General features: G+C 37.7%; 1 pseudogene; it reads right to left on the reverse strand.

Annotated features, from left to right (window-relative positions):
* Positions 1-13,201: 13,201 nt before the first annotated feature.
* Positions 13,202-13,698, reverse strand: LOC101675376 (annotated as a pseudogene).
* Between the last annotated feature and the right edge of the window lie 218 nt (positions 13,699-13,916).

The raw sequence follows: 13,916 nt of genomic DNA on the forward strand, positions 1-13,916 counted from the left end.
AAGCAGACTATGGCATGCCTAGATAAAACTCACCACATTCAGGCCAAGCCCAAAAGCTTCCCGTATCAGGCAGGGGGAGCTTCTGCAGACAACTGGCCTAAAGGGCCTAAAGGATAGAGCAGCCAGAACACAAGAGCAGAGCCCATGAGGCACATACCAGAGACACTTTGTGAAATCCAGGCCCTGGGTAATACATGACCTCTTCTTCATAAGGTCATTACTTTCAGAAGCAGGAGATATAACTGGCTTTTCTAACACAGAGAAGAAGGCATAGACTTAGATGAAATGCCAAGATGGAGAAATTTATCCCAAATGAAAGAAGAAGATAAGGCCATGGCCTGAGATCTAAGTGAAACAGATATAAATGGCATGCCTGATGGAGAATCTCAAGTGACAATCCTAGGGATTCTCACTAGGCTTGAGAAAAGAACAGATGATATCAATGAGGCCCTTACCACAGAGATAAAAAAGAGTTAAAAAAGAATCAGAGATGAAGAGAACAATAAATGAGATTGGAAATAGGCTTGATGGAAAGAACAGGCTGGAAAAAGCAGAGGAATGAATTAGTGACCTATAGGACTGAATAATAAGCAATAATAAAGCTGAACAAAAGAGAAAAGAATCCTGCAATATTTTGTACTTCTTTGGAACAACTGTTACAAGTGAAAGTTTTCATGTAATTTTTTAACATCATCTCCCAGCTAGATGGAAGGTTTCATAAAGAGAGGGATTATGCTGCACAAGACATTTATAAAAGACAATATTAAAGTTCTCTGACTAATTTCAGTTTCCCCTAAAAATGCAGGGTCCATGAGGATAAGGCCCATGTCATTCTTACTCACTGCTCTGTCTTTCATCATTTGATATAATATCTGGCTCATGGTATTCATTCAGTAAATGGCTGTTGAATGAATGTATGAGTATATGAATGAAACATTAACTTTTAGTATGGTGAAGTGTCATCTCTTTAGTTTTATCTGTCAAGTTTTTTAACTTTTACATAATAGGTTTATTTTTTTGAATTTCTAGTTTTTTAGCATTTACATATTAGGAATATTGAAGAGAGATACTTAAAATTCATGTCAACTTTCAATCTTGAAGTATCTTGTAAAGTTGAGACTGCATAACATAATTTATAAGCAACAATGGTTTGTTAATTTTGAATTATGATTATAGCACAACAGCTGAATAGAAAGAGATGGATATAAATATATCCGTTCAATAAGTTGTTGAATTAGAAAGTCAGAATTTGAGAGCCAGAACCACTGTAGGTTTAATTTAGCACATCAAAGACATTTTATAAATAAACAATTACAAGTGATCAGTGATTTACCCAAAGTCATAAAGATAATTAGTAGGAGAAGAAAATTTGTTTCATTTTCCTGAGGGTTTTTTTTTTTCAATTGTGCAATACTTCATTGTTTTCCTACATATTAAGAATCAGATTTTGAATGAATGTGAGGCCAAGCCAGATTTGTTCATTTCTCCTTAGTGCAATCAGGAGACTAGGATAAAGGCTTTCAGCAAGCAAACACAGCTACTAGACACATGATCAGAAAGCCTTACATCGCTTTTACTGTGATGTGCATCTATGTCTGCCACACTTCTTTTTCTTGGATCCCAAAACAGATAACTTGAATGTCTCTTACTGGTAGCTTGCTGCAGACATTCGCATGAGTGATTTACATAGCATCCCCGGAAATGCATTCTCTCTGTTTGGATCTATCTTGGATGGCGGATCTCTCTTTTTCCTGGCCTGGCCTGAGAATGTGGTTGAACCCTATGAGTTTTTATTACTCCACTATCCTCAGACCCTGCCACCAGAGTTGGGAAAGGTCCATTTTGAACTATGTGCTGTTCTACTCAACACTTGAGATTTGGGGTGTCCTCTGGTGCATGACAGTAGGTATTCAAAAAAGATTTAGAAGCCACCTAAGTCAAGTTGGAAACCACTGTGTTTACATTTTAATACTTATTGTATTTTGCCTCTTAGAGGGAAACATAGTAGCTCTTGATAACTATGTTTGGTGGGTACCCAAATCATAACATTCAGGGAGGTGTAGGGAAATAACAGAGATCATTAAAAAATTAGTACAAGGTGTTCACAGCTAAATACCTCCAAAACATAATGCCTTCTGACACATTTGTCCCTGATTTTCTTCCCACTAGAAATGGGAAATTATGTAGACAGAAACCCCCTAATGTGTATTGTGGAGGAGGACAAAGAACAAACGCTTTAACAAAATTTGGTTGGGCACTGGGTCCTAGAATGTAAAGATTCTCCAAATCCCTGTCATTAAAGGAGGTCTTAGTTACTGGGAGAATGCCATAATTGGAAGGAAAACGAAAACGCTGTTCTGAGAGAACTATTGATTCTTCGCTTTCAGGCTATTCATTTGTTTAAGACTAAATGCGCAAGCTACACCACAGAACACCAAATCACCTTGGACTTGCTGCCTCGGCAGTGGCACGACAGCTCATAGAGACAGGCTTGCATTTTCTCCTGAAGTCTTCTATCTTTCTTTAGTGTCATTGAGCAAGGGCTGCTGAAGTGTCAGAAAAAATATTTATTGCTCTTCCATATGTCACTGCCCTCCTGCCAGTGACATGTGTACTCATCAGTCAAACGGAAACTACCCACCATGTTTGATTTACCGCAGTTGAAGGAAATCTGTTTGTGGGTTCCTATAACATAAACCATTTTGCTGGAGATTAATGCTCTGATTTGCATGCGGCTCATGGGAGTTATATCATTAGTTTTCATGATATATCAGGACTAAATGTAAGAAATGCAACTCTGTTTTTTCTCTGTGGGGTCCTGTTCTTTTTCTTTCCCCTCCCTAACCTTTTCATTAACTTTCCCCTTGTTGTTCAGTAAAACATTATTTATTTTCTGCCTTCTCAGGACTTGGTAGGAGATTAAGTGATTAAGTTTTAGCAGTATAGAAACTATGAGTAGAGGTGCCTGGCTTGGCTCAGTCAAGGGAGCATGCGAATCTTGATCTTGCAGTTGTGAGTTCGAACCCCACATTGAGTGTAGAGATTAAATAAACTTTAAAAAGAAAAAAAAGAAAGAAACTATAAACAAAGTCCCTCTTTAGAACACCTGGAAAGTGACTTGATTAACAACAAACTTCTGGTCTTGGCAATGGACTTTTAACAAACATAGGATGGTAAACCTGAGGAAAAATAGAGTTGACTTTTCTCACAGACCTATATGTTCCATTTATATTCTATGAGAAGTGTGGAGTAGGAAGGTTTTCAGAGCTTTCGGGATTGCCTAGTTTTAAGAAAATTATCTCACATACTGTAATTCTACTGTATAAAATTCAAAATTTATCTGTATTGTGACATATTTGTGCTTTGAGTAAAAGCATTCTATAGGTGCATAAATGAATCTACTTGGACTAGTCACACGTGGTTGCTACCCTGGTATCTGTGATGATGGCAAGATTAATGACTAAGAACCGCTCCATTTATTCAAGTGCAGTTGCAGAAGGTGGGAAACAATTTATTGAGATATTTCTTCCATATGCCAACATCTTCCAAAATGTCCTGATGCATATCAAATTCTCTTTGACTAGTGCTCCTACAAAGAATGTATTTTTCTAAGTAAAATAAGAAAGGATTTTATAGTAATACACAAAACTGAATCTTTTGCATTTTTCAGACATTAGCCAGCATATTATAAACATTTCAGTGAGTTTAAAGTTAGGCAAGGTAGGGAACTTTAACTATGTCAATAACAGATAGTCTAAATACTGAAACATGAGCGGGGATATCAGTGATCTGTATGTCTAGAGTAGCCTAAGAATATTTCACTGCCTGACTTCACACAGACATATATTAAACTCACAGTTGAGACCAGAGCTAAGTGCCATCATCATATGCCCAATGAGCCGCATGCTATCTGTTAAGGCTCCTTAAATGTCACTCATGCTAACCAGACACAGGTTCTTCCCTGAATTTTTACTTCTTATATGTACTATCTTAATGAAGCTTGTTTTGAGGCCCCTTACTTCAAATGTCTGGTGACCAGTTAGGTCCAAGGCTATTCTGTAATTCTAGAATTTTCTGAGTCATCCTCAGTATGTTCTGTTGAGTCTCAGGCCATCAGAATTTGACTTATAACAAGTATATCTTTAGTCTCATGTGGACACCAAGCAGTATAATGGTAATTAAGTATTTGGTCTCTTGAGTGGGACACACAAGGGGTTTGGATTCTAGCTCCATATTTGTGTGATTTAAAATAAAATATTCAGTCTTTTCATTTTCAGTTTCTTTTTAAAGTACAGTTAATAAGATGTGTGAAACAACAAAGTGTTTGGCAGATAGAAATCACTAATCAACTTTAGCTATTACTGTCTCTATGAACAATATTTAACCTCCTGAAATTATCTGATGGAAGACCATAACTGCTGCTCAGGCTGCTTCTGAATGGTAGAATGCAACTGGGAAGTGAGAGAACTGAGGATAAGATGTGGGGAATAATTACTTGGTGAATTAAAGTAGGTATTTTTTCAAACTTGTTGGGAGAACTTCACCTAGGCAAGGAAGGAAGCCTAGGGAACATCTCTAAAGATGGAGGCATAGCATAGGACATAGTATATGTGAACTGTACCACTCTGTGGTGGAAGAGGAGGTAAGCTAAAAAAGAGGTGACCTGAGCCAGCCACCATCTTGCTGCGAGACCTATCACTACTATTGCTAGGAGGTTTAGTGGAGTGTACAGTGGCATGTTGGTCTGTGTGTCTCAAGAGTGAGCACTGCTTTTTATAATTACCAGTATTACTGGGCTTCTCTGATGATAATTCTGCCAATAGTTCATTAAAAATGAAGGTGTTGGGGCGCCTGGGTGGGTCAGTGGGTTAAGCCGCTGCCTTCGGCTTGGGTCGTGATCTCAGGGTCCTGGGATCGAGTCCCGCGTCGGGCTCTCTGCTCGGCAGGGAGCCTGCTTCCTCCTCTCTCTGCCTGCCTCTCTGCCTACTTGTGATCTCTCTCTGTCAAATAAATAAATAAAATCTTAAAAAAAAATGAAGGTGTTAATGCTAGTTTTTTTTTCTTTTTTAAAAGATTTTTTCTTTTCTCTTGTTTTTTTAAATTTAATTTTATTTTTTCAGTTTTCCAAGATTCATTGTGCACCACACCCAGTGCTCCATGTCATACATTCCCTCCTTAATACCCACCACCAGGCTGACTCAACCTCCCACCCCCTGCCTTCCAAAACCCTCAATTTGTTTCTCAGAGTCCAGTCTCTCATGGTTCATCTCCACCTCCAGTTTCCCCAAATTCACTTTTCCTTTCCTTCTCCTAATGTCCTCCATGTTACTCCTTATGCCCCACAAGTAAGTGAAACCATATGATAATTGACTTTCTCTGCTTGACTTACTTCACTCAGCATAATCTCCTCCAGTGCTCCTTCTCAGTGGGAAATGTGTTCTTTCAAATTTTTCAATGTATGATGATGCATATGCATAATAACAATAAGAAAGATAATATTGATAAGGAATTTCTCTCAATTTTCTATTGGAAAAGTGAATGATTTTATATTAGCTAAGTTATTTATTTTGGAGTATATACAATAGGTTTTTAAAGCCTGTATGTATGGGTGCATCTGGGTGCAACTCTTGGTTTCAGCTCACATCATGATCTCAGGGTCATGAAATCGAGCCCCATGTCCTCTGTCCCTCCTCCACTTGTGCTCTCTCGTGCATGTGTGCTCTGGTTTAAAAAAAAAAAAAAAGAATATCTTCTCCCATTCCGCTTTCTATATCCATTACCTTTTCAGTCATGGTAGTTATGGAGTCACAGAATATGTATTTCATTTATGGTGGCAACACATAGAGGAGTTTCATGCAATCTTACTTTATTCTTTTTATTTTGCTTTCCTGCTCTCATTATACTTTCTTCACAGTTGTGAAACAAATATTTGCACAATGGTGATAGTTTGTCACCTTCTTGTAGACATTTTACGGAGAAACAAAAAAATGCCCCTGGAAAAATTGTAGAAAAGCATAATAAGCATTTTAATATAAACAGCAGGAATTCCTTTTGACTACACAATCCTTCTTATAAGAACTTCAGTCGAGTAATTTAAATATAAATGGAAATGAACCTTTAGCCCAAATTTAATGTGATTAAGATTGTAATCTTCAAGAAAGTTCTATGTCTCAGGTCTACTTTCTAAGTTACACATACATAAACATACACAATCATACAAACCTGGGGATTTTATTTTCTTTTACCATCTTTCATTGCTGTTTTGGGGAGATTATCTTCTTCTGTTCTTGAGAGAGTAAACTATTAAGACTAAAATGGAATCTTAGAACGAAACCACCTCATTGATCATGAATAAAAGCCTTAGCCATTCCAATTCTAAAGGCTTTAATTTGATCTCTTTCTCTGTTTCACTAACTTTCGTGTTAAGAGTTTCTCATGATTCCAAGGATATGTTTAAAGCCCTCTAAATCATAATCCAGCTCTCTCAGAGCTTCTGACTGCATTTGGGTATTCCCTTTACAATAGTGTACCATGCTCCTTAGGGGGATTGTGTAGAAGAGAGTAGAGATGGACTGGGTCATGCCCTTCCTTACCATTTGAACAACAGCTCAGAAGGAAGCCTACCACTAGTATTGCTAGGAGTTCTAGTGGAATGAACAGTGGTAGGTTTGTGTGCCTAGAGATTGTGTGTTAGCAGTGCCATCTTTGGAGTAGAAAGGATATAGCAGCAGCTCATTTTACATAGCCCCAATCTAAACCCATATTCACACAGCTACTTATGTAGTGCTACATCTATGAAGGGAAGAAAGTTCCTTACTTCATGAGCCACTTCTCTTTTAGATTTTCTTCTGAACACATTGGCTCTCTTCACACCATTAGGAAGTTCTTGTTAAAAAAACAATAAAATGTGGAACTAGAGCGTATCATGCTTAGCGAAATAAGTCAAGCAGAGAAAGACAACTATCATATGATCTCCCTGATATGAGGAAGTGGTGATGCAACATGGGGGCTTAAGTGGGTAGGAGAAGAATCAATGAAACAAGATGGGATTGGGAGGGAGACAGACCATAAGTGACTCTTAATCTCACAAAACAAACTGAGAGTTGCTGGGGGAAGGGGGGTTGGGAGAGGGGGGTGGGGTTATGGACATTGGGGAGGGTATGTGCTTTGGTGAGTGCTGTGAAGTGTGTAAACCTGGTGATTCACAGACCTGTACCCCTGGGGATAAAAATACATAATATGTTTATTTTAATTAATTAATTAATTAAAAAACAATTAACAAATAAAATTTTAAAAGACAAAAAAATATGAATTTTCCACCTCTGACTTGTGACTTGGATGCTTTAAAATGTTGCGGCAAACTTTTAGTTGTCAAACTAAGTCATTAAGTGTAATGTACAGCATGGTGACTGTAGTTAATAATACTATACTGAATATTTAAAAGTTGCCCAGAGAGTAGATCTTAAAATTTCTCATCACAAGAAAAAAATTTTCTATACTTGCTTTAGTGATCATTTCTCAGTACGTATAAATATTGAATCATTAAAACTGTACACCTGAGACTAATACAATTTACATGTCCATTATACCTCAATTTTTAAAAAACCATAATCAAAGCAAGATAAGCATATAAAAATAAAATGATGTATTTTTCAGTTAATCTTTCTTGGCTCTGGGTAGAATTTCTTTCAGACCAATTAAGGTAAATGGATATCTCTCTCAAATATCTTCATGAAAGGATTTGTTCTCTTTTCTGGGTCTCAGGAAGATTCTGTGAGGAATTGAACTTAATATATTTTCTTCAAGTCTCCTCATTATTGCTTGTCCCTTCTTTTATAGGACTCCAACATTTTATTTTAGGCCCTTCTTTGATTTCTCATTTCCCTCACTTCACACTTATTTTGACTCCTAGCCAGGTCTTAAAGGCTTCTGTCTTTAATTATTTCCAGAATCTATGCTTTTTACCCATCATTGTTAATAGAATCACTGTCAGGCCTGGTCTCTGGCCACTTATCTCCCTTACACTAGCCTCACCAAAGTGAGTTTACAGCTTTAATCCATAGTAAAGATTGTGGTAAAAACTAAATTTGCTGCTCATCAGGCTTAATGTAAATCTATTCAAACTTTTCTGTGTACTGCCTTTGTATGAAGGTAATTTATGCTCTCTTCCAATGCTATCCATCCATTGATCGATGTATCCACCAAAAAAAAAAAAAAAAAAAAAGAGAGAGAATCTTGTTATAATCATTATATTTCCCCTGTTATACCCAACACTCTCTCTCTCTCTCTCTCTCTCTCTCTCTCTCATAATCTAAAAGTTTATATAACATGAATCTGGGATGAATAACTCTTCCTCTTTGATCTGCAGAACCTGTTATTGAGTGTGCTTTGAATTGGTATTTCTTGATACTACTTTTAACAATCCGAAAGTGAAAAAGATTTTTCTCATGATACTCAGTGCCTTATCTTCCCGAATTGAAAGAATCGACTTCTCTGTGAGAAGCCAATGACATTTGGACCAATTTCTTATCAGATTCTAGGATTAACTCTTACAAGTAGATTTGTTTCTCCGTGGATAAAACAAGTAAGAATGTGCTATTCAGTCTCTCAGCTTTCAGTTTTATGGGCCTACTGGGCAATTATTAATGGATTAGGAGAAGGTAAGCTAAATAAAACAAACTTCTCCGTTGTTACCAAGTAATTCTCTGTAGAGATAGCAAGGACCTTCACAGCACTCCAGGCGTGAGTAAAGAAGCTGAAGGACTAAAGGGGGCAGGATGATACAAGGGAAGTAAATCTTTTTCAAATGCCCAAGAAAGTTAAAGCACTGAAGAATAAAAAGGAATCAAAACGGAGAAGGAAGGGGCAAACAGAAGAAGATAAAATTTCCAATTACATTATTAAAGGTCAATTGATACATTTCACATGGGAAATTTTAAATATGTTCCATTAATTTAGGAGAGCAAAAAAATTCTGTCTCCATGTATTGTGATCATAAACAAACTCTAAATTTTCAACAGTTAGAATCTCCCTTTCACACGGGAAAAACTTATCTTACGTTATTCATCAAGAAAATATCTCACAGGAAGTACACATTGACATACAAAGAACCAAGGCATTTAAAATATATAAATTCTATATATCCAGGTTAGGTGAAGTGGGGGGAGCAAGATGTTTAATCTGACAATGCAGTCTGTGGACTAATTGATAATGATGCTAGAATTCTAGGAACGTAGGAAAGTCCTGAGCAAAGACAAGGGAGAGAAAGCTTCCTCACCAGTGTGGGAAAGTTGTTCGGGGTCTTTGGGGAATGACAATCCCCGCTTTATTATGTGATGCTTAGGGGCCCCATGTGCTCCTCCTATAGTACCTCCCAGGGACACTGGGTCCAAACTCTAAGCTACAGCTAGGTTCCTCCTCTTGGGAACAGCTTAAAACAGCCATCAAATTCAGAGAGAGAAAAGGACGTTAAAGTTGGTCCCCAAAGAGAGGTGATTGTAGCAGCCATGATGGAAACATTAGCAGCTGATTTAAGCAGCTTCAGTGGTTACATTGGAAAAGGTATAACAGCCTCTAGGGGAAAAAAAAAAAGCCATCTATGGGTAACAGATTTTAAATGCACATCTTGGGGTGCCTGGATGGCTCAGTTGGTTTAGCATCTGCCTTTGGATCGGGTCACTTTTCCAGAGTCCTGAGATGGAGCCTCTCAGCAGGGAGTCTGCTTCTCCCTTTCCCTCTGCTGCTCCCCCTGCTTGTGCTCTCTCTCTGGGTCTCTCTCAAATAAATAAATAAAAATCTTACAATAAATAAGTAAATGCACATCCCAGGGCACTGGAGTGGCTCGGTTGGTTGAGTGTCTGACTCTTGGTTTTGGCTCACGTCAGGATTTCAGGGTTGTGAGATGGTGCCCCATGTGGAGCTCTACACTCGGCACAGAGTCTGCTTGAAATTTTCTCTTTTCCTCTGCCAACCCCCTGCCACATGCTCTTGTCTCTCTCTCTCTCTCAGATAAATAAATAGATCTTAAACTATATATTTTTTCTTTAAATATATATTTAATATTTTTATTTTATATTTTAATAATATAAATATATAATTATATAATTTATAAGTAATAGATTATGTAATTTTATATTTTAAATACATTTTTCTTTAAATATATATATTATATGTAATATATATGTATAAACAATAAAAATGTGTCATACACACACAACCACACAGATACATGTGAAAATAGATACTCTCCTTTTTCTTCTCTTTTACTCTTGTAAAACTGAATATAAAAGACTTAAGAAGAAATAACAGGAACTTAATTTATGCTTGTGCTTGAAATACTTGTAACAAGGGGAAAAAATAAAACTCTGGTTGTGGAGGTCAGGCAACAGAAGAATAAGAGACAAGTGATGAGAGCCATGTGATGGGCTTAGCTTACTCTCTTCAGAGGGTTTCCAGGCCTTGGTACCATTTTGGGGCTGAAGACCCAGGCAGAATCCAGTGGACTTGGTAATTTGAGGGTCTTAGGAGACTGAGGTGAGTTTGGAGTATAGAGCATCAGAGAGGCAAGAACTTCTTTGAGCAAGAACTCCAAAGATCTGCAAAGGATCCCAGTAAAGTAACAAGCTGAGCACTGAATAGCACATGCATATGAGGAAAGTACCCAAGATAGCAAAAGGAAAACCTAGAAGAATTAGAGGTGAAAGTGCTGGATATACGCTCAGTGCTGGGTGTGGTGCCTCTTCCCATCAGTCAGACTGGAAAACCTTGTGATTAATATGGCATTAGGTAGAACAGACAGGAAAGTCTTAGTAGGGAGGAATGACTGGCCCTATACTGAGTACTAATCTCCTCCTGCCCAACTAGTCTTAAAGGAAGATTTGAAAGGATCAAACTTAATGATTTGATCCCAGAAGGAAATTGAAGACTATTTCAGGAATCCAAGAATATCCAGCTGAGGGACTGCCAAAATTTTCAAATATTTAAATTCTGACAATTTTCTTTTTAAAAAAAAAATATTTATTTGAGAGTGAGAGAGAGAGCAGAGAGAGGAAAGAGGGTCAGAGGAGAAGCAGATTCCCTGCCAAGCAGGAAGCCCGACTTGGTACTTGATCTCGGGACTCCAAGAGCATGACCTGAGCTGAAGGCAGTCCCTCAGCCAACTGTGCCACACAGGTGCCCCTAAATTCTTATAATTTTCTAATAAATGTATAATTATAACTCTCCAGCAAAAAGACAGTCAACATGGTTTTATTACTGTCTATCCTTTCCTCTTGGCTTTTCAAAATCTAATGCTGCTGCTACTCAGTATTTTATTTTATTTAAGATTTTATTTATTTATTTGACAGAGAGCTAGAGAGAGAGCACAAGTAAGCAGAGTGGCAGGCAGAGGGAAAGAGAGAAGCAGGCTCTCTGCTAAGCAGGGAGCCTGATGCAGGGCTTGATCCCAGGACCCTGAGACCATGACCTGAGCCGAAGGCAGCCGCTTAACCAATTGAGCCACCCAGGCACCCCTACTCGGTATTTTAGTTACAGATTCTTATAAGCTTGATAAATACTTAAATTTCACAATGAGTTTCCTGAGTTTTGTTTTGCTCTGTTTGCCATTGCTTCTTGCATCCTGTTATTTGTTCAAGTTTTTTGTTGTTACTGTTGGAACACATCTTTTACTAGCTCTTTCAGAAAGTGTTCGTGAGTGGTAGTATGTTTGAGTTCTGGTATGCATGAAAATATTTTTATTTCTCTCATTCTTTAATGAGAGGTACAATTGTATATTCAGAATTGTTTCTTTTATCTCTTCTGATCTTCAGCTGTCTTCACAGACTTTTTATTTGTAATGTTTTTGACTAGAAGCCTACTGCCAATTTTTTAAATACAAGTAATTTGGCTTTTCCCTCTATCCTTGGTCTGAAATTACACTCATTATGTGCCCAGGAATGGTTTTCTTAATTTTGCTTTGCACTGTAGTTTTTGGCCATTTCAATCTAGAATATTATGAATATTTTCAGTCTGGAGAAATTCCTAAGCAGTGTATTTTCTCTCAGTTATTTCTATGATGTCTTTTTGAAAGTCCTTTTTTATGGCTATTGAAAATTCTGGACTTACTGGGCAACCCACTTAACATTTTCTCATACTTTTTAGAATGTTATCACTTATTCTATATTTTGAGGGTACTCTTAATCTCATTTTTCAGAGTTTAAATACTATATTTAATAATAATGTAAAAATCTCATTTCTGCATATATTCATTATATATTAATACATACTGTTATTTAAATATCCTTGCATATGGGTTGAGCCATTCGACTCACTCTGGATTTTATATTGGACTACACTTCTAGGCCTGTACTCTTTATTTTTCCTTATCCTTCTGAATGCTCTTTTAATCAGCCATCCAGACACACAGCCACTAGATGATTGGAAACTGGATTTCTGAGTCACTACTTTAAGGAGAGTTTTCTGACCAGGAACGTCTATACTGGACTTTACATGAATGAGAAATACACATTGACTGGGTAAGTTATTGAGATTTGGGAGTTATTTCCTGAAGCACATGGTGTTCTTTGGTGCAGATAATATACCGCAATAGGTAGTTTAATGCTAACATATGACAATATTAGATGAAATTAAAAATCTAACATAATCTTATTTGCATTTTTTCTTCTTACCCCGTGGTTTCAGACTTTACTGTCTTACAAGAATGGTGTAAAGTTTGCTTACTTGCTTGTGCCTTTACCGTAATTATCACTATATAATTCAACGCCAAACACAATTCATTACTCATTATAAGCTTTCCATAGCTGCTTTAAAAATGAAGTAAGGGTATTCTGTATCTTAGGAATAGACTTTTAAGCTTCTGTAAAATCAATATTTCAAGTAAATTTATTCCATTTGAGAATTTGAGTTTTTGCCATATGTACATTTTGTAGCCTTCTTAGAGATTATTTTACAACCTGGTGCATTTGTGTGTGTTTTTGAACTTAAATGCATTCTTATTTTAGACAACCTCTGGGACATGTTTTTTTTTTTTTTTTTTTTTTTTTCTTCCTTAACAATGCCTCCACGCCAGATAAATCAAAGTCAAAATAAATGAAGAGCTCAAGATGACATCAGTTTTATTCGTCTAAGTCTTGGTGTCATATGGATGAAGAGCAGGAGTCAGCGATGACAACAGGTGATACATCCAAAGTCAGAGCCAAATTCATTAACATTTTTCCATTTCCACACCATCCTTAAAGAACATCCTTTGTGGGGTCCTGCCATCCTCAGAATAGCCCTGCAGAGCAACCATGCCCTCTCGGTCCATGTTTTCATCAGGAAAGAACTGGTAGTTTTTGCAGTTAGCAAGGATGTGCTTGATGTGTTCTGCAGCCCCTGTCATAAAAGGTTTTACTCTTTCTGGCTGCTGTTCTTCAAGTTTGCCTTTGACTGATTTGATGTAATCTTTGATATGCTTCTTGTAGGCTTCTTTGGTGCAGCTTGTTTCCGTAAGTGATGGTTCAGGACAGTATCACCACCAGCGGTGACTGGGCTTTCTGTACCTTCACCCTCGGGGCCTCGTGTGGAGACGTTTCCACCAATGAGCAAGTCATCAGTGTTGCCCTCTGTCCTCCTGACCATCCTCCCCTCCACCTCCAGGCACAGCCCCTGTGTCATCTCCCAGATCTTGTAGATGGTGGACAACATCTCATCCTAATGGAGGAGGTCCCAGGAGGTGATCGTGGTGGTGGCTGGAGAAAAAGGGTGATGGTGCTAGCTTAGCAGAGCCGGGAGCTCTGAGCAGTCGTGGTGCAGCATTCGTGGGGGGTGGGGGGGATAGGGAGGAGTGGGCAGAAAAAAGCTACAACCAGGTGTATTTGATTAACTCTCATCTCTTGAATTGTCCATTACGTGGAATTTCACTGTTCCATGATTTAGAG

Source organism: Mustela putorius, unplaced genomic scaffold (genome assembly GCF_011764305.1).
Source record: "Mustela putorius furo isolate JIRA1106 unplaced genomic scaffold, ASM1176430v1.1 tig00003836_pilon_pilon_pilon, whole genome shotgun sequence".
NCBI lineage: Eukaryota > Metazoa > Chordata > Mammalia > Carnivora > Mustelidae > Mustela > Mustela putorius.